The 20,977-nt window shown below is 44.9% G+C and overlaps 1 protein-coding gene across 1 annotated transcript in view; it reads left to right on the forward strand.

Moving 5' to 3' along the window:
- Positions 1-475: 475 nt before the first annotated feature.
- LOC311500666 (spectrin beta chain, non-erythrocytic 1) overlaps positions 476-20,977 on the forward strand; it is an 81,348-nt gene continuing 60,846 nt past the window's right edge. Inside the window, exon 1 of the mRNA XM_084562198.1 lies at positions 476-592. The gene's annotated coding sequence lies outside the window, so the exon portion shown is untranslated. The remainder of the gene's footprint in view (positions 593-20,977) is intronic.

A 20,977-nucleotide genomic window follows, 5' to 3' on the forward strand; every position in this document is an offset into this window, starting at 1 on the left:
GCTAATCACTAGGGGCATAAACTGGGCTAGTTAGCAACATGAATGCTAAGATACTAAGACCGGTAAATTAATTATTTGTGAAGGGAAAGCTGTAAATAGCTTTTTGCTAATTAGATGCTAATGGATAGTGGCTCATATTAGAGCTAATTAGCAAGAAGGAACCAGCTGTACTGCTACTGTACTGTAGCTAGCCAGCTAGCAGTTAGCCTCAGATTGAGAGGTGGTTACACTCTATCAGGATGTGAAGACACATAAACTAGGGCTAGTTAGCATCATGAATGCTAACCAGCTAAGTAGCTTCACTGACATGTTGCTCTAGGACCAGGACCAGTCCACATTGTGGCGCAGCGCCGCCCCGGCGGTGCATCGCGGTGCATGAACCGAGCGCACCGTGCGCTGCAGTCCGGAGGCAGCAGCGTCCGGAGGGGCGGGGGGAGGAAGAGGAGGAGGAGGAGGAGGAGGAGGAGGAGTATTGGTGGATTTCAGGACTCTCCGCTCCTGCTGTTGTTTTCGCTCCGAGCTCTCGGCTCTCCGTCCGTCCGTCCGTCCTTCACTCCGAGCGGGACTCCAGTGCGCTTCAGTCGGCCTCCAGGTGAGTGAGAGCCGCGCTGCTGCGTCTAATCTCCACTTTCTCTCTTTCTTTGTTTCGTGCACGGATTTATCTCATTGTCTGCGCCGGAGCATCCACGGGCTCGGCGTCTCTCGTGGCGGGGACGCGTCCCTGTCCACGCCACGTTTGACTCCCCGAGCCTCCATTTGAAGCAGCTGTGTCGTTATGCGGCTGGAGCAGCGGGTCGCTGGCGCTCAGTCAAGCCGGGCAGCGTGCTCCTCTCCCGGCTGCTTGTCTGTTGCGCACCGTGCTGCTGGAAGTTGAGTGCGCCAGAGCTGCTGCTGGTTGCTGGTTGCTGGTTGTTGTTGTTTTGTTGCCTCAGAGCTTTACATGAATGCTTTCTGCTCTTGTCCCTGATGGAGGTGATGGAGGTGGAGGTGGTGCAGGCGTGGTCCTGACCAGAAACACCAGAACATTCCCGGGACACTCCTCAGATCTCCCCACAGTGACCTTCCCTTCCCTCCCCTGTCTCCTGCCTTTTTATCTTTCCCTCCAGATGTTGAGACTTAAATCTTTATTCTTTTTGAAATAAAGGTGCGTTTGGTTTGTTGTTGTGTGAACGTGCAGCTCGTGCGTAGTTCTGCTGCTTTGAGGCGTTTTCTTTTCTCTTTTCTCTCTTTTTTTTTCTGCGCAGACCCGGTTTCAAATCCTGTGGAGCAATTATGTAATCAGACCCAGCCTTCCCTCCTCCGCCCTCTCCTTATCTCATTACTCCCTTCTCTCTCTTCTTTCCCACTCTCTTCTCTCTCTTCTTTTTTTTCTCACAGTTTTTCTGTCTTTGCTCAGTTTGTCTCCTTATCTCAGATGTTTCCCCTCCTCCTCTTCCTCCTCCTCCTCCTCTTTATTGCTCTGATGCAGCAACTGCATGGGGAAACATTTGGCAACTTGTTGACTGGAGCCTTTTAAAGGTGTCGTCGTTCTCACGCTGCTTAGTTCTTCTTCTAACGATCAGATGGACTCTAGGAGTAGAGGTTCAGGTGGTGGTAACCATGGTAACCTTTCCTAATCATCGTCAGGTGAGGGACAGAGACATGGAGGTAGAAAAACAAGATGAACCAAGATGGAATCAATGTGGACAGAGACGATGGAGACGTGGAGACATCTTGGTCGTCTTCTAAGACTCTACACATTCAGGACTGGAGAGAGATGTTTCTTCTTCTTCTTCTTCTTTAACGTCTCTCCCTCCGTCTCTCTTCTTCCTCCTACTCTAACGTCCTATGACTTTCTCGTCCTCCTCCATTTTCAACTCCTCCTCCTCCTCCTTCATCTTCTTCATTTCCCAGTCGTCTTTCTTTTTCCTACTTCTTCCTCTCGTTCTTCATCTTAATATTTCTTCTTCTTCTCTTGTTCTATTTCTAGTAGATGTGCAGTAGATCTCCAGTGGTTGATGTTCTGATGTGAACACACGTATCTGATCGCCATCATTAGGTTTAGTCTCCATGGTAACAGAAGTAGATCTTAGAGTCTTTACACATCTCCTTCCTAAAAAGCCGTCTAGTCTCCGTGATGTTTGCTAACGTCGTCAGATTAAATCTTGGTTTCTATTTAAAGTTTCCTGTAAATAAACGCAGCGTCTGGAGCAGGAAGTAGCTGAGTTTATGGGAAACAGAGTCTGGTTTTAATTTGCAGAGACGCAGAGCTCGGTGCCCGGCGTCTTGTGTCCGTCCACAGGTCTGCAGGGACGTGAACCTGAAGCAGGTTCTGAGGATGTTAAACATGTCAGAGATCGACTCAGAGTCTGAATGATGGAGGATGATGGGACGTTGTTCGTTTGGTTTCTCCAGCTGAACGCTTTTTATTTGAGAACATTGTTTTTATTGCCAGTAGCAAACTAAACCTGCTCCTGTTTGTCAATGATCAGCTGAGTTTGTCTAAAGATGGACGAAGCCTCCTCATGTTTCCTGAAGCTCAGCGCCGCGTCTCCGTCTGACTCCTCCCACCTCCCAGCTGATTCTACAGCCATCAAAGGGCTGAGGTTAAAGACGGCTAGCAGCCCGTCAATCAAAGTGACCACGCCCCTTAATTCTGCAGACATTTAAGCCCCGCCTCATCAGATCTTTGCAGCAGTAGAATCAGTTCCCAACAGAGAGACTCCAGAACATTGACTCGTTTTGTCTTCGTCTTTGTGTCTCAGTGTGTTTTCCTTCAGAGTTCATTGCCTCTCGTTCTGGTGAACTCATCTGGGCGTAGCGTTGTAGGTTTTGAGTGTTGACAGAGTGTGTGTCTTTTCTTGTTTGCTAGTGGAGGACGGATGGAGGCGATGGTCCAGTTTCAGAAAATAAAGAATAAAAGGAAACCAGCCTCTTTTAAAAAAAGACCTTGATCCGCCTTGTGTGGACAGACGCTCTGAGTCGGATCATTGTTCTCACTGTTGACTGAAGAGATTTTCAGGTCTTATCAGCTGATTTATTCACGTTAGTGCAGTTTATTAAAAAGCTCCTTTGCTCCAGGACTCAGACATTCAGGTTAACGTGATATGAAATTATAAAGTCGTCACATTCTTCAGTTTTGGTCTTTTTCTGCAAGAATTACATTTTTTTTCTCAGATGTTAAAGCAGCTTTAAAAACTGAAGTCTGTTACTGACTTCACCTAAAATGTAATCTGACTGATACTGAACTGAAAAACAACCCAACTCCTAAGACAGCAAAGGTTAGGATTTAATAACGATGCTAACATTAAAATGTCAAAACCTGCAGTTCCTCTGTCGTCCACTAGAGGCTGGCGACAAGTCAGTCCATATAGTCGAGTTCCTAGTCTCCTGATTCCTGTGGGAAGAAAATCTGTTTTAAATTTAATCTAAGAAATCTTGAATTTAACTCAAAACCTGAAGGAACATGAATCTGTAGTTCCTCTAACGTCCACTAGAGGCTCCAACAGCAGGTCAGTCCTCATAGACCTCCGTCACAAACGTGTTGATGCCAAACGTGGTGCTTCATTTTTCTGGTAAACTTACTGGAAACTTTTCTCAAAACTTTTCTCTACAAGCTAGCGGCTATTTAGTTCTCAAGAAACATTGAAATTAGAAAATCTGAATCGGTTCCTGAAACGTCCACTAGAGACAAACGGCGATTTTGAGACACAATATATTTATTTATTTTCAACCGAACGCCACCATTCTTCCTGAATTGTCTGTCGTCTAAAACGCTGCCTAAAGTTTGGACGTGAACTTTGCTTTGTCCTCCCCACATCCACCCCGTCCTCCTCCTCCTGCAGTTCCTCTAACGTCCACTAGAGGAGAGTCGGTCCTCTTAGACCTCCACATTGAATCAACACGTTTTAACCTCCTACTAAAACTAATTTCTCCGTTCATGATTTAAAGATTAAAGTTTTACTAAATTAAGGGGGGCGTGGCTTCTTTGATTGACAGCTGGGTGTCCTCACAGGTTGCTAGCCGCCTTTAGCTTCAGCTTCAGTTTATTTTCACTAAAGTTGAGGCAAAATAAAACCCTTGTGGTGAATTATGTCTTTAAGAGCAGCGAGGTCGAGCTGTATTTTCAGAAACGAGGCCAGTCGTCGTCGGCGGTTTTTGTTCTTTTCTTCGTCCTCCTCTCCTGCAGTTCCTCCCTTATCTTTACCCTCACGCCTCCTTCTCATCCCTCCTTCTCTCCCCTCACGTCGCCTCCTCCACCTTTCATTTTAGTTTTGAAGTCTGCCGGCGTTCCAACATGAAATAATGAAATTAAAACCTTTCAATCCCTCCTTCGTGACTCCTCCGAGGCTTAAAGGTTTCAAGCCGGAGGAGGAGAAACTCCATTTTGAGGCCCCTGAGGACAAGGAGGGGAGGGAGACATGCGTGGGAGAGGAGGGGAAACCAGGAGAGAGGTGAAGGAGAGAAAACAGGAGGTACAGTATGAGGATTAAAGAGGGAAACATTCATTGGTTCAGTAACTTTGAAAAACAGGTGAAGAAATGTAAACCCACAAAAACTTCATGAACTCAAAATGTGGTGCAGAGATTAACGCTGAGGGAGAAGGAAGATGGGAGGAGGAGGAGGAGGAGGAGGAGGAGGAGGAGGTATGCTAGAGAGAGGAAGAATGAAAGGAGGAGGGCGATGAGGAGAAAGGAGGACGGGAGTTGAAACCTCCAAGGAACGAGGGAAGAGGTGAGAGGGAGGAGGAATGTTCTGGAAAGTGTCCAGGAGATAGGAAGTGGAACAGTGCGACAGAGAGGAGGGCAAGAAGGAGCGAGGGAGGAGGAGGAGGAAGAGGAAGAGGAGGAGGAGTTTTTATTATTTTTTCTATTTTCCCCAGCGGCAGAGTTTCATCTAAATATAGAGAAGTCTGATCACCACCTTCACAAAACCTCTGCAGTCTGTTACTGAGGCTTTTACCTGTTTGACCACAGGTGGTTGGAGCTCAGGACTTCAAAATAAAAGCTTGAGAAATATACGGGTCTGCTAACGTCTGGATGACGTGTATGACTACTGTCCATCAACACATTAAGCCCCGCCCATAAACAATCTGATTGGAGCAGAATCAATTCCCAACAGAGAGACTCCAGATAAACTTTCCTCCACCATGATTTTAGTGTCACCATTAGCATCACCTTTATCTTAACCATTAGCATAGCATTTATTATCTCCATTAGCATAGCATTTATCATCGCCATTAGCATAGCCTTCAGAATCACCTTCACCATCACCATTAGTGTCACCATCTGCAACACATTAACATCATCGTTAGCATTGTCGTCGTCTTTGGGACCACTGTTAGCTTCGCCTTCACCGTTACCACTAGCAATACATTTAGCGTTGCCATTAGCATTGACTCTAGCATTGCCTTTACCATCTTCATTGTGATCGTCTTTGCTATCTCCATTAGCATCACTATTAGCGTCAGCTTTAGAGAGTCTCTGGACGCTGCTGTCTCATTGGTCAGAGGATCTTCTGTTGAGATTCTCGTTTGTCTGATGGTCTCTGGTTTTATTTTCTGGTCATTTTCATGGAGCCTTGTAACGTTGACGTATTCCACACACTGATGTCATCTGGGTTCACGCTACGTTGCGTTCACGCTGCATCACGGTCAACGTGGCCAGGAAGCTCCTTGACGTCGTTGGAGCTTTGGTTTGATTCTTCTTATCTTTCAAATCCACATATTTACTCAACCGGTGATGTTAACGAGCCGCTGCAGCTCTGGTGTAAATTCTTTAAAATAAAATATTTGTGCAAAGCTTAGAGTTTATCTTGACATGTCAGATGTTTCGCAGACGCTCCCACGTGGACATGTTATCTGTGGATAGTTTCTGAGGGAGGCAGAGCCGAGGTTCAGCGTTAGCACAGGAAGCTTTTAGTGCTGAAACTGTTCTTTATTTCTCTGGCTATCTCTTTTCTGTAGACGCCTCAGTTTGTCTTGGAGAATCATTTGGATGTTTGAACCGTTGTCAGAGTGCGTTTACATAGCCGGGTTACGTCGAGGTGAACAGCTTTGACCTGAGCTGGGGTCAAACACACATGAAGCCATTTTCCTCTCGGTCGTCTGAAACACTGAGTTTCTCAAACATCTCCTCTGACGTGTTTGCAGCTTTTAAACAGTTCACTTGTTTCCTAAAAGCTCAGATGTAGAGGGATGACGGAGGTGGACTTTATTTCCAGCGCCACTCACGGGTTTCCCTTTTAAACGAAGCTGTCAGAGATCCAGACTGATCATGAACGCAGCGCGGCTCGTTAGTGTTGGCGTTAAACTTCCAACGAGGGAGAAGAGAAAACAAGCTGCTGTTCCACACCCGTGATACCTCATGAATAAAATATGTGGACAGAGTATTTATCAACGTTTTCAGCAGCAAAGCTTTCTAAAGAGACGTTCTGCTTTGATTTAATGGAAGAAGAAGAAGAGCAGCAGATTGTGTTTCTGAGGATCATGTTTGACTTTGTGTTGACTTCCTCCATTGATTTCTCTGATGCTCTCTGATTTACCAGCTCTGTCCAGAGTCGAACACGTCTAATTAGTTTCACAGACGACTGATGAGGCAGCAGAACATCCCAGAACGAGACGAGGAAGGTGAATAGAGCAGAGTCAGAGGAGGGCTGCAGTGACTCGACAATGTCCTTAGAAATACCTCGGTTAGCGTAGAAGAAAAAACGCTGACACAGGCTGGTTGTTCTAAATACGTTTATTCTGCAGAGAGCGGTAAAAAGACCAGAAGATCAAGACTGGGGAACTCACAGAAGAAGAAGAAGAAGAACTTCCTAAAACATAAACAGATTATCTGGACTGTTCCAGAAAGTTTAGTCTGGTTGTTGGTTGATGGTCAGAGTCTGGGAGTTGTTGTTGTTGTGTCCTCATCAGCTGAGAATCCATACCAGATGCTAAACGCGAAGCTAATGTGCAAAAACAATTTCTTAAACAAATTTAATCAAATTAAAAAGTCAACAAACACCAGTTAACTCCACACTGAGGTGACGTATTGTCCACATGTGTCTACTATAGCATCAGATGAGACACTTTGACCTTCGGGACTCATCCGATGTCCCTGCAGCCAAAGGCGTCTCTCGTTCCGACTCGGGACGCCCACATTCCTGACCAATGAGACGTTGGGTGTGATGCACCGTCTCCTCTGTGTGTTCGTAACCTAGACGGCCTCGGTGGCGCTGGAAGTTGCTGGTTCAAGTCCCAGTCTGCTCGGCATCATGGGACTTGAGTGTCAGTGGGGCAGTTGGGGAGTCGAGTGTAAACTAAATGCGTGTCCTAAATATGGCGCCTTCTCCCCGAGGCGTTGCTGTAAAAGCGAGGGTGGGGTCGCCGGTCGACGCTGGCAGGAAATGAGTGATTAGCTGAAAGTGGAGCGCTGCCTCTGGGCTGAAGACCAAGATCAGAACCAACAGCTCTAATCATGATTGATTCGTCTCTGGTTCTCTAATCTAACGTCATGTTTCAGGCGTCTGCGTCGATTTGAACTGAAACCGTTGAGCTTTGACTCCAGCGACGTATTTGAACATTAAATCTATGAACGAAAAGTCAAACTTTAACTTTTACCTAAGTTCAGATTTGTTCAGTAGAATTGATTGTTTATCACTGATGTGCTAAAGGCTGCTAACACTCACACATGGATATCTACCTGGTTTAGTTGTACAGGTCTATATGTTATATATTCTCAAACTGTCATGCAGATGGGTCCCTCCATATGAGCTGGTTCTGGTTCTAGTTCTGGTTCTGGTCAAGGTTTCTTCCTGTTAAAAGAGTTTTTCTTGCCACCGTCGCCTTCAGGCTGCTCTGGAGGTTTCAGGCTGGATGTTGTAAAGCGTCTTGAGACAGTTTGTATTGTTATTGACGCTATAGAAATAAAACTGAATTGAACTGAATAAGTGCAGGAACAGACTGATGGAGACCAGCACTGACATGCTAGCTATTAGCATAGTTTTTAGCAATGCAATTATTAGTACCACTAGCATCACCTTTTGCGTTGTCTTTAGCGTAGGCATAAGCATTGCTTTGAAGCACTGGACTTTAACAATACTGTTAGCATCACCATTAGCATTGTCTTTATTGTTGGAAAGCAGCCATGTTAGCCATTAGCACTGTGATTAGCATCACCATAAACATCGCCTGTAGCGTCACCATTGGATTTTAGGGTAGCCATGGTATCGCCTTTAGCATTGCCGTTAGATTCTCTTTAGCCTTCACCTATTAGCATTGACTTCAGAGTTGAATCCACTTTCTGCAGCGTTTGTATCTGTTGTGTGTTTCTACTGGTTCAGTTTGATTCATTTTCATTTCATACAGTTTCAGTAACAATCCAGAATTGTGTCAAGATGCTTAATGTCAACCAACCGCCACTAAAACAGAAGAAGAAGAAGTTTTGATGCTACAGAGACGTGGTTTTAGTTTAACAATAATTTATTTAAATGTCTTGATCGGCCCAAATCAGGACATCATTAGTTACTAGACTCTGGTTCTGATAAGAACTCTGAGTCTGGATATGACAGGAAAGATAAAAACTTGTTCAGTGGATCTGTGTAGATTTAGACTTTTATCTTTGAGATTCATTGTTTTACTGCTTCATTGGTTAAAACCCGTAGCGAGAGTTCAGCTTTAGTGAGACTTCCTGTAAACGCTGCTCGAGTCCTGGAAGATGAGATCCAGTCTTCAGCAGCTTGACTGCAGCTAGCTCTGCTGTGACCGTAGACAGAGCTGACGTCATTGACCTCCACCCTCCCTCATCTCCAGAGCTGTAACACAACCCCTGATGACTTCATTACATTACATCTGTGTGGCTGCAGGAACAAAAAAAGAAAAGATCACGTGCACGGGGAGATCTTTATCTCCTCCATAAATCACTGAGAGACGTCCGTGTGGTTGGTTCTAGCTAATACAGAGGCTGGTGATATCAAACACTCCGCATCGACTGAACACACGTTCAGAGATGGTTTTCTTTATTAGAACTAGATGGAAACGGGGATGATTACATTTATAGTCAGTTATAGGTAATTTCTTAATAAAATTAAGTTCCCACTGAGAGGAAATGACGTGTGGAGGCTGCCTCTGGATGATTATCTGTAACTCAATGGTTCATGTTTGTGATCGTTTGTTGGTGACGTCCATGGAAGTCTACCTGGTTTAGTTGTAGAAGTCTGTATGACCAGGAACAAAGTGATGGGAAGCTGTGCTGACATGCTAGCTGTTAGCATCACCATTAGCATGTGGTCTTGTGTTGCCCTCCTGGTCGTGCTACTGCCCCCTACAGGATGAAAGTATTTACAGCCGTCTGGGCCTCGGTTGAATGAGTTTCTTCTCTTCAGACGTTTTGCTTTAAGGCTTTTTTTAGTCAACGTCATCTACATATTTCACGCTAATCGACGTATTTTTGTCGTCATCCGTGATGTTGACGAGTTGTTGCACCCCTCCTCTAAATGTTGATCCACTAAAGACGCAAAAAAATACGGCCATATTAAATCTTTATGGCCTGAACAGAAACCTGTGGTTTTATGGTTGTAATGTTTATGTGTGTTTGTTGTTCAGTTCACTGAGCTGCTCTCTCTCTCTCTCTCTCTCTCTCTCTCTCTCTCTCTCTCTCTCTCTCTCCTCTCTCTCTCTCTCTCTCTCTCTCTCTCTCTCTCTCTCTCTCTCTCTCTCTCTCTAGCAGAGGGGTATTAAGAAGCTTTACACCAGTGTATATTCCTTACCCACAAATACCCACCAACACACTGAGCATGATGGGAAATGATTTTGATGACATTGGACAGGACGAGGGGGGAGGGGTTACACGACCTTGACCGAGTGAACGTTCACGAGGATCTATGAACTAATCACAGTCAGAGCACATCACTGCTGCAGCGACTCTTCTCTTAGTTTAAGGTTTTTATTTGAAGTTAAATCAGTTTTGTAAAAATATCCCAACGTGACAAATCTTCCTCTGGAGGATCTGCAGACTCAGACCGGTGGAATGATTCAGCATCAATGAAAACCTTTTATATCAGATGCTTTGTGGTTCAGAAGAAACAGCTGCAGTGTTGAAGCAAATCAACACCAGAACATTTTACACGAATAAAACGTCATAAATCAGGATTTGTAGTGAGGTCCTGTCTGTTAAACAGATTATGTTCTTTAATTTAATCTAAAGTCTGATGTGTCCTCCAGCAGATCTGATGAACTGTTAACAAGACAACACCAGAAATATGTTAAATGATTAACCTGTTAACACAAAAACATCGTCTTAGTTTATTAACGGTTTAAAGGTTCTTTAAATGACAGTGACAGTCGTAGGACTGTTTCCTGTTTTTCTGTTCAAGTAAATTAAATATTTTTGGACAAAACACGATGTTCAAAGACATGATTTTTATTTCACAGACTAAATAATTCAACAAATACAGAAAATGATCGTCTTCTGAAGAATTAATGATGAATTTAACGACTCTGATATTTAATATAGCAACTGTTAGCATGCTAACATTTAAAGTACGCAGTAACATGTTGACATCCTGGTGGAGCCTCTAGTGGACGTTAGAAGAACTGCATCATTGTTGGCGCTAACTGTTGGAGCGTGACATTATCTTGTTAGCTGGTTGCTCTAGCTAGCTAGCTAGCTAGCTAAGGCTTATGCTAATGCTAAAGTAGAGGAGAGTCGGTAACCAGAACTACATTTATTAAATTTGATTTGGTTTACGTAGCTCCAGCAGCTAGCAGAGCTTCTGAGCCAGCAGAGAGGTGCGCTTGTTTTATCTGCACCAACTCAGATGCAGTTCCTCTAATGTCCACCAGAGGCTCCACCAGTCAGTCTCCATAGACCTCCATGTTAAACCAACATGGCTCTGGTCTCCTGAGAATTTTTTATAGAACACTTTCTACAGAATTAAGGGGCGTGGCTTCATTTGATTGACAGCTGGGTATCCTTTCAGGTTGCTAGCCGTCTCTAGCCTTAGCTCCGCCCCTTCAACCACCCCATTGAATCAGCTGGGAGGTGGGAGGGGTCAGGCAAACGCATGAAAACACACACACACAGAAACACACACTGCTGCACGCTAACACTCGGCTCTTCACAGCCCAGATTGTAGGGTCGGTCGGCCGCGTCGTCATGACGACACATCCCATCATCTGACTCTGGCATGCCGCCAAACACTTTCTATCCTCTCTCTCACAGTCCTGTCCAGCTCAGGCTGCAGTGCATTGTGGGACGTCAGATCTAATCTTATTCCACTGTATCTGTCGTCTCTTTGTTCCAGCGTCTGGATCCTGATGATCTGAGTTAAAGTGCCATCAAACACATTCCTCAGCGCCGTCTGTCTGCTCTGCTCCCCACAGGGCCAGATGGACGGGGACCAAAGAGGCTCATGGGAAATGTAGTGTTAATTCATTATGTAACGATTTTTACAAGCGAGGGCATTCATTGATGACCTGAGCAAACGGTGGTTGATGGAGTTTTCTGGGAACATTTGACAAATCAAATCATTTACTGAGAAGCTTTCGATCCAGTGTCGTTGCTTTAGCTTAAACAATAATCCACGTTGTCCCGACCAGCGCTAAGAAGAACGGGGGGACACCTGTCGATGCAGACTGGACGTAAATGTTCCAGAGTTTATTTGCTTTAACGCTGCAGCTCATGTTGAAACACGCCGCCTCGTAATGAAAACCAGACGTTGATGCTTCCTGGTCCAACACCCAGTGACGTCTGGAGCCGGTGCAGCTGTTGACCGGTAACAGATGGAGACAACGTCAAGATAGAACCTTCTTCTTCTTCTTCTTCTTCTTCTTTGTCGTTCAGTGTTTGACTGAACAAAATGATCCAGACAGAAAATCCTCGTCTGAATGACTTCACATCTGGACGTTCACCATCTGTAGGCGTGTTTGTGTGTAGCGTATAAAACACATCTGGATGTGTGGGTCATGTGGTTGTGGAGGGAGGGAGGGAGGGAGGGAGTTCATCAGATTAGAGAACTACGACTGAAGGGTGGAGGAGGAGGAGGAGGAGGAGGAGGAGGAGGAGGAGTAAAAGGAAAATGAAGGGAAGGTGATTTGGAAGACAAAGCAGATGACCGTCTTGTTTAAAGATGGATGGCTGAGGAGGAGGAGGAGGAGGAGGAAGGGTGGAGCAGGGAGCTTCTAACGGAGACTCTGGGACAACCCAGTCCTCCACAGATCTGGTCTCCAGAGACTGAGCCTCCACCTCTGGCCTCCGTCAGATCCATGACGTAGGAAGGAGATTATTTTGGGCGTCCATGTTTTTCTCCTCGACCTCGTCCAGGACTCGTGTGTTTGTGAGAAATGAAGGGACGGACCTGGACTGGACCAGGACCTGGACCAGGACCTGGACTGGGACCAGGTCTGCTCCAGTCAGTACAGAACTACAGCAGCTGATACTGTTTCCATGGGGACCAAATCAGTTCAGATGTGATCAGATCCAAGTGTGTTTACATCCAAACATCAATCACTGTAGGACTTTGATGATGAAGAGGAAAGAGGAGGAGGAGGAGTATCCTGTCCTCCATGTTAGTGTCCAGTCTGAATGTCTAGAGTAGAAGGAGAAATGTTTTCTAAACTCAAATGTTCCATCAAGGCTCCTGTAGAGGTCTTGTTGTGTTTAGTGATGAACTCTCCTCCTCCTCCTCCTCCTCCTCCTCCTCCTCCTCCTCCTCCTCCTCCTCCTCCTCCTCCTCAGAGATGGACGGATCAGGATGACTTCTGAAGAGTCCTCTTGACCCCTTCTCTTTATCTCTAGTGGTTCATTCCACCGTCTGATCCCTCGTTTCTGTCCTCCTCTCAATACATTTCTTTCTTTCTTTCTTCTTCTCTGCTCTTATCTCTTTCTTATTTTCTAATGTCTGGACTGAGGCATTCTGGGTGATGCAGTTCTCTGGTTTGTTTCTGGTCTTTGTTGACTCTTGACCAGAGCCAGCATGGCCTCCTGATAAGCAGAGCAGAAAGGAGGTTATCTGCTCCCTGTGGAGCTACAGAGCCATTAAACCCCCCACTCCTCCTCCTCCTCCTCCTCCTCCTCCTCCTCCTCCTCATTCGCTCCTCTCTCCATTTACCTCTTTTCTCCACAAACAAAATGTCCGTCTCCTCTGAGTGTTTCTGTTCAGAGCTGCCACCCACACTCTGCTTCCAGTGAATATTTAACAGCTGAGATGAACATTTATTCTGTTACTATGACGATGAAGAAGATCAGATAAACCAGGACCCAGAGCCATCGGGTCAATGTTCCTGACCCTGGTCTCTATGGACCGGAGTCAATGTATGAAATCTAGAGGAACAGGGTTCAGATTCTATCAGTCCAGTCACCATGTGGTTGATAGTTGATGTAGAATCATGTGATAGGCTCTAAAGGACAGAAGATAATAAAACTAGACCAGATACATTTGATGATGAAACTTTGAGACAGAAGAAGAAGCTCTGACGTGATGACTGAGAAATTAGAAGTTTGTTTTCTCTGTTAGCTGAGGCTAGCTGGTTAGCTCCGTTAGCTAAAACCACCACCTAACATTCCTCCAGGTGGGAGGGGTTAAAACTCAGAGTTGTTTTCCAACTTGTCTCGTCCTCTAAGTTTAGTTTTTCTCGCCGTCAGTGCTTCGTGACCTGAGACTTGATCCGTCCGGTTCATGGGAAGTTCAGGTTTTCCCGTTAATTTGTCTCTTTCTGTCTGAAGGTCACGGATTCACTCTGGAAAACCCACGTTAATGAGAGCGAGGAGAAAAGGCTTCTTTCTTCCTGCTGAATTAGAGCCTAACTTCGTTAAAGTGACTGATTGCACGAGAGCCGAGCTACGTTCAACTCCGTCAATGTGTTGTTGTCACCGTCCAAAGTTCCCAGGCGTCTGGTCTGGACCGACAGTCCCTCCACCCTCCACCCTCCACCCCTCCACCCTCCATCCGTCTGGTCGCACAGACACAGCAGCCATTCAGAAATGGATATGAGGGAATAATTGTGCAGTTTATCAGAGAATTTCACATTTATCCTGGAGCCATTTGGCTGCTGGACGGTATGTGTGGAGGCTTTGAGTCATGGAGAGAAACACTGATGTAATGATCACAGCTTTAATCCAGAAAACACGGAGATTTAAAGAAAGCAGAACGAGCCTGAAGCTGAACTAATCTCAACTTTGACGACCAATGAGAGCGACCGATTGAGTTGATTGACATGTGGCTCAGGGCGAGAGTCCAAGACCAGATCAAGTTTTTACCATCCAGTAGACTTGGTTTCGTCCGACATTATCCATCAATCCTACGTCTCAGTTTTACTTGTTTTTGTTCTGGAGTCTCTCTGTTGGGAACTGAGTCTGCTCCTGCAAAGTTCCGCCGGGCCAATCAGATCGTTTGGGGGCGTGGCCAAACTAGACCTTTCACTAGTTGATGCTCAGAGTGAAAAATTGGATGAAATTTTAATTTTTAAATAAGTTAAAAGCCTTTTTTTCAGTATTTTAATATATTTTCCAGAACTTATTTGATGAAACATGATGTATTGACAGAAAATGTTTTGTTTGGTACTTTTCAAAAGAAACTTCGGAATCTTTGAAACCAGAATAACCCGTTTACTGGTTATTAGCTGGAGATTTGATGCTTTTTACATTTTAATATTTAATTAGATAAATAACTAAACAGTTAATTAAACAGATCATACCTTAAATTAAATAAATGATAAACTGTTAATAGATAATAAATGAAATTAGTAACTTTAACATAATGTTCCAGTTTAAATCAATAATTCAACGTTTTGTGTTTTTTAAAATCCTTTCTTCCTCCGTCAGCTTCATATCCTGATTAAACCTCAGCTGCTGATGTTCAACACAAAGAACTCTTCCTGTAAATCTGCTGCTTCGCTTTAAATCAAATAAACTCTCAGATTTCCACTTGAGACCTTTTCAAGTTTGTTCATCTGCATTTCCTGCTAAATATAAAGCCAGCGCCGGCGTCTCATTCATCTGTGTCCTCCACCCGTCTGGCGGTGCAGAGGGAGGAGGTGCTGGTTGTTTGAACAGGAGGAGGCCGGGCGGGGGGGGGGGAGGCTGCTCTTGGCTGTAGGCTTCGGTTGCATAATGGCAGGAAAACAGTGGGAGAGTTTGGACGGGACATGAGGAGGGGTCAGGTTTAAGATGAAGTTCTCTCTCTAAGAACTAAAGGGACCGACTCTGGTTCTCTGTGATCTGGATGCAGCTGAACACTCTGGATTGTTTCCTCTGTTTTAGGTGAAATGACGGGTTTGTTCCCAGGACGGTAGATGTTCTCAGTGATTATAGTCCTTAAAAGTCCTGAGCTCAGATCTGGACTCAGATCAGAGAGAAACATCACAGATATTCTTCTCTCTGATCTCAGACACGTTTCAGGATGTTATTTAGATTCTCCTACAGCATCACAGGGCAGTGAACGCACCGCTCAGTTTTGCGGTGAGAAGTAAACAGTGTGGAGGAGGAAGTGTTTGGGTTCTTCACAGAGAACCAGAGGTTTTAATGTCGGCCCACGCTGGTATGCTATGCTAACATTAGCCTCACCGTGGTAGTATAGTTTGTGGTTGCTTAGCAACACCGTCAGCTGCTCCGTCTCCTTGAAGACTTGTTTCTGTGTTTGGTTTGTGTTCGCGTGTTTGGTTCTCCTCCTCCTCCTCCTTCTTCTCCTGTTTCTTCTTCTTCTTCTTCTTCTTCTTCTTCTTCTTCTTCTTCTTCTTCGTGGGTAACTGCCCTCAGACTCTGTCAGGTCTGGCAGCGTTGAACCATTTTTCTCCAGAGCGTCTGATAGTAAACTCGGTGTGGATCGTATTCACGTCTGCAAAAGGAACAAAGCTGTCTCCTTCCTCGTTGGTCGTTGCCTAGCAACCTCGTCTCCAAACAGATGATTTTCCTGTTGAAACTTTGACCTCGTGACCTTGTTTCGGTTCAACACGAAGCAGAAAGTTCTCAGTGAAATGTCAGAAGCATGGGGCGGTACAATGAGTGTTTTCACGTTAACAAAGACACTCTCACCCTCGTCCTCCCACCCCTCACCTCATCTCACCCTCGTCCTCCCACCCCTCACCTCATCTCACCCTCGTCCTCCCACCCCTCACCTCATCTCACCCTCCATCTCCTGCTTCATCCTCCTCTTCCTCCTCCTAACTACACACACATAGTAATGGTCTCCTGAGTGAAACACGTTCGTAAACCTTTAAAACATCTTTAAATTTCAGTCCATTAGCGTTTTGAAGTGATCAGCATTAAAAGCTAATGTAACATCAGGTAGTGTGCTACTACCTGCTGTGTGGCTAATGCTAGTTAGCAGCTGTCTGCAGACATCAGGTAGCAGATGATGCATCGTGTGCTGACGGCTGAATGACGGCAAGAAGCTCCACGCTAACAGTATCATCACCAAGTTCACACAACATGATGATAAAGAAATAGCTCCTCCTAGCTAATAGTAGTTCTTCCTAGCATTCTAGCTTCTGAGCTAATAGTTGCTCTTCCTAGCTTCCTAGCCCTCCAACTAATAATAGCTTTTCCTAGCATTCTAGCCTCCTAGCTAGTTGTAGCTCTGCCTAGTCTCCCAGCTAATAGTAGCTCTTCCTAGCTTCCTAGCTAATAGTAGCTCTCCCTAGTCTCCCAGCTAATAGTAGTTCTTCCTAGCATTCTAGCTTCTGAGCTAATAGTAGCGCTTCCAAGCCTTCCAGCTAATAGCAGCTCCTTGTAGCTCCTTAGCCTCCCAGCTGATGGTAGCCCCTCCTAGCTTCCCAGCTAGTTGGAGCTCTTCCCGTTTCCCCTTTGAACCATGAATCCAGACTACTGCCACTTACTGGTATGAAGAGTTATTTCCTCTCAGGTTTTGAACGTACGTAGCAGCTGGTTGTTGGTTGTAGTCTTGTGATGCGTTCAAGTGCAACACTTTGGTCCAGACACAGGCTGCTGGTAGTTGCTGGTAGTTCCTTGGTGTTGGTCCAGGCTATGTGCTGCTATGAGCTAACAGACTGTATGTTTGGAGGCCGGTGTAACACAACGTTTGGTCAAAGCCTGTGTTCTAGATGGAGCACTCAGGACGCTCATTGATAATTAATAGCAGCCGTGGCAGCTTAAGAGCACATGGTGTGTGAGCTGGTAAATGCTAAGTGCCTCCAGAGCGTCGTCCACGCGATGCTTGTGAGTAACGCTAACAGATAAACGTGACGAGCTTAAATAACAGGACGCTGGGAGTACGAGCTAGCATCACTAATTCATGGTCAGGGTATCAAATATGTATTTACAGCACAGTGAACACAACACAGAGCAGCTAGCATCACACGTTCTGTGTCAATAAAGTTTTATTTTAACCAAAGAAAACCAAATGAGTCTGGACAGACTGAGATATAAGACGTAAAGACTCAGAACAGGCAGCAGGTTGAGTTAACGTTGATTCTTCTAGAAATAAAAAGAGTAATAATTAAGTGATTAATCAGCTGATGCTCTAATCAATGAACTGAAGATGAAATGTGTTTCTGGTGAAGTTCAGATTTATTTCTCTGGTCTCTTTGTCTGAATCTCTGCTCTGAACAAAACAACTCGGCTGAGTGAACAAATGTGACCACATGACTTATTGATGAGCAGCAGCCGCTCTCATCTGGCTGGGAGCTTTAGTCTGGTTCTAGTTTGGGTTTAGTTTGGTTCTAGTTTGGGTTTAGTTTGGTTCTAGTTTAGGTTTAGATTGGTTCTAGTCTGGTTCTAGTTTGGGTTTGGTTTGGTTTAATTTTGATTTATCTTTAGTTTGAGTTTAATTTGAGTTTAGTTTATTCTGGTCACAGTAAAGTCCTTCCACACAGCAGACCTGTTAAGTCATGTGTCGTGTTGGTTCTTCTGTCATTTTATCAGCTTTGACGCCACCCACCATTAAAACCAAAGAAGAAGAAGTTTCGACGCTACAGTGACGTGGTTTTGGTTCTGAGCAGAACTAAACCAGATAACTACTAAAGCTCATTCTTGGCTGACGCCTGATTCAACGGGATCATTTTCCTGGAGCTGATTACAGATCCAGATCTTTGGTTAATAACAGGTGGAACCACTTTGTTCATCTCTCTCTCTCTCTCTCTGTTTATTCCATTCATCCGTGTGCTCGCTCGGCCGTTCTGTCCTCCTCGTTTGACCAGCTCTGGGCCCGTGATCTCATCCTCTCTGACTGCTGACACATTCCTCTGCTTTCAGCCTTTTATTCCGTCTCTCTTTTGTCAGTGTTGGAGATTTTCTCACATGGTCGAGCAGAGAGGCCCCGGAAACCGACCAGGTGGTTTTTAGCTCATCCACGTTAAGACCGGTCTGAGAGGAACCGCCACGGATTTAATGACTCATCTGATAAACTGTTAGATGATACCTCAGTAAAGATCACTGTCAGCTGCTCAGGATAATGAACCTGGAGAGATGTGGAACATTTAGAACACATTAAAACTAGAACAAATACAGCCCTGCTTTACTCTGGAGTCAAATAAAAATATTTAAGAGAAATTAAAAAAATTTAAAAAATAAAATGTGCACAAAACACCACGTTTGAAAACCAATTAGATTATAATGAGGTCATAAAAAATAAATTCTAGTATTGGTAGAAACCAAAGAAGAAAACTCCCCCTCCGTCCTGTGATTGGTCCAGACTAGAGATGAGTTCATGTTTCACTTTTGGAATAATTCTGTGTAGTTAGGAAAGAGATTTGTATTTTCATGTGGATGCCAGTCCTCTTGCTGATGACCGTTGATGTAACACTACTTCCTGGTCCCTCAGCCGTCCTGCATCGTCTCCATTCTGTAGGAGAAGAGAAGCTTTTAGTTTCCCGGGACAGATTTTTATTTTGTGATGAGGCAGCGGTGGCGTTGTGTTTCCAGGCTCTGCACCAACTCTGGTTTGTCCTCTGGTGGAAGGACGGAGCCTCGTCAGAGTCTGCAGCAACTCTGAAACATGTGACCTCAGATTATTTAGACCAGAGGTTTGGATTCGATTCGTTTTCTGGACAGAATCGTCTCTGGAACAAAAAGAGAAGAAGAAGAAAGGGCTGCTAATCTAGTGAAGTTATGTCACTGATAATAATCTGACTGAAAATATGAATGAACTAGTGTCTGAACGTGCTGAAGAAGAGCTAGCTCTGTTTTCATGACCGTTACAAAGGCAACCAGAGGCTGGCCCGTCCACTAGAGAACCAGTTTATTGGAACCTGGTTAGAAGATATTAGAGTTAAATGGTTCAATCTACTTTTTAATTGCGTCAATCTGAACAGAGACAGGACCAGTGTGGCGTCCGTGGTGATGGGACGTCTGTATTTGTCCTTCCATTCGCCCATCGATTGATCTGCGTAACTATGGCAACCGCTAATGGCGTTAGCAGCTCTCTCTCTCTCGGCTAACCAGGTTACAGGGAGCAGAGATTGGCTGATTGTCCGGCTGAACTGATGACTCCGTCACTGATTTCCTGTCGAGGTTTAATTCAATTTTCCTCTCGGGACGTTTCAGAGTAAAACTCTAAACGTGACGGAAGACGCCGGACTCTCTCTCCTGACAACTCGCCTCTGAAACCGGTCAGAGTTTGAAGAAGAAGACTTAAACACTTTCTTCTTCTTCACTTCACTCTCATCCTTGTTTTTCTTCTACTTCACCATCCTCACCTCCTCCATCTTCTTCTTCTCCTTCTTCACCACCTCCTCCTCCTCCTCAGCCTTTATACTCATTGTTTGATTATATATCAGATTCCTCTTAATCCTCCATTTGAACTTAGTTTGTATAATAATGAATTTGGCTCAGCTTTAATGAACTAGAAGAACAGTTTCATGAGACCTTCATCACCTATGATATGGTCACCTTTAGACCATCATCATCATCATCATCATGTCTCAGGCCGTTTCCAAGGAGACTGTGTCCTGAGCAGGAAGCAGAGACAGATGCTGGTGTTTTGGCTCAGACCAGAGCTGCTGGCCTACATGGCTCAGTGTGGCCTACATAAACACTGCAGAGAGGAGAGCATGATGGATGACGTCCTACATTTATTAGACGCATACACCTGTACAGTGAGAGGAGCCTGGACAGAAGGAGAAACTTCTGAACGTCTGAGTCTGATTGAAGTCAAAGTTAGAGACGAGTTGTGACGACGGTAGAGAGGAAGAAGGATCAACGTCTGATAGATTATATTCCTCTGACGGTATCAGTTCCTCCTACATCTCAGCTAACTCATGTTACTATGGGAACGTGTCACAGAGCGGTTGTTAGTGGCAACTGTCAATCATCATGATGTCACATCCTGTTTTAAAAGCGAACTAAAAACGTAATTTGTCATAAAAAATGGACTCTTGAACTGTAGTTTAGGAGGAGGCGGGGCTTATATGACCTGTACTGCAGCCTCCAGCCACCAGGGGGAGCTGGAACATTAGAGGAGCTGATAAAGGAGCTCCCACGTTCTATACAGTCCTTGATTCAGACAAAGCAGAGCCTGAGGTGCAGTAATACGTCCAGAGCATAGTCTGTATATAAACATGGACACCACGTCTCCTCTTCCTCTCATTGGTCAAACTGACTCTATGTTACCGGGGATACGGGCGGCGCCATCTTGCGAGTTTGGATCCAGAGTCTGATCAGTACGGTCTGAGGGCGGAGCCACGTGGAGCCGTGATATTGATGCCCCGCCCACTCTTCCTCCAGACTCACTCATGTTTTAGTTTAATTAATACTACGCTCTGCTCTACCTCCACCTGGTACAAGGACATGTTGGATTATACACTGGACTAGTGTTTAACTCTCACGGTGCCACTGGACCACTTTACAGAGTGGTTGGCATGGCAACTGGTAGTCGCCATATGTCACATCCTGTTTCTGTAGCATCTAATAACTAAAACGAAACTTATCCAAAACATTAACACTTGAACATTCATCAACATTACATTAACTACCTAAAATGACAGAAACCATCCTTGAATAAAATTATTTGACCTGTACTTTAGTGTTTTAGTTTGTCCCAAGTCCCGCCCACTAACATGGAG

Source organism: Chelon labrosus (genome assembly GCF_963514085.1).
Source record: "Chelon labrosus genome assembly, chromosome: 15".
Classification (NCBI taxonomy): domain Eukaryota; kingdom Metazoa; phylum Chordata; class Actinopteri; order Mugiliformes; family Mugilidae; genus Chelon; species Chelon labrosus.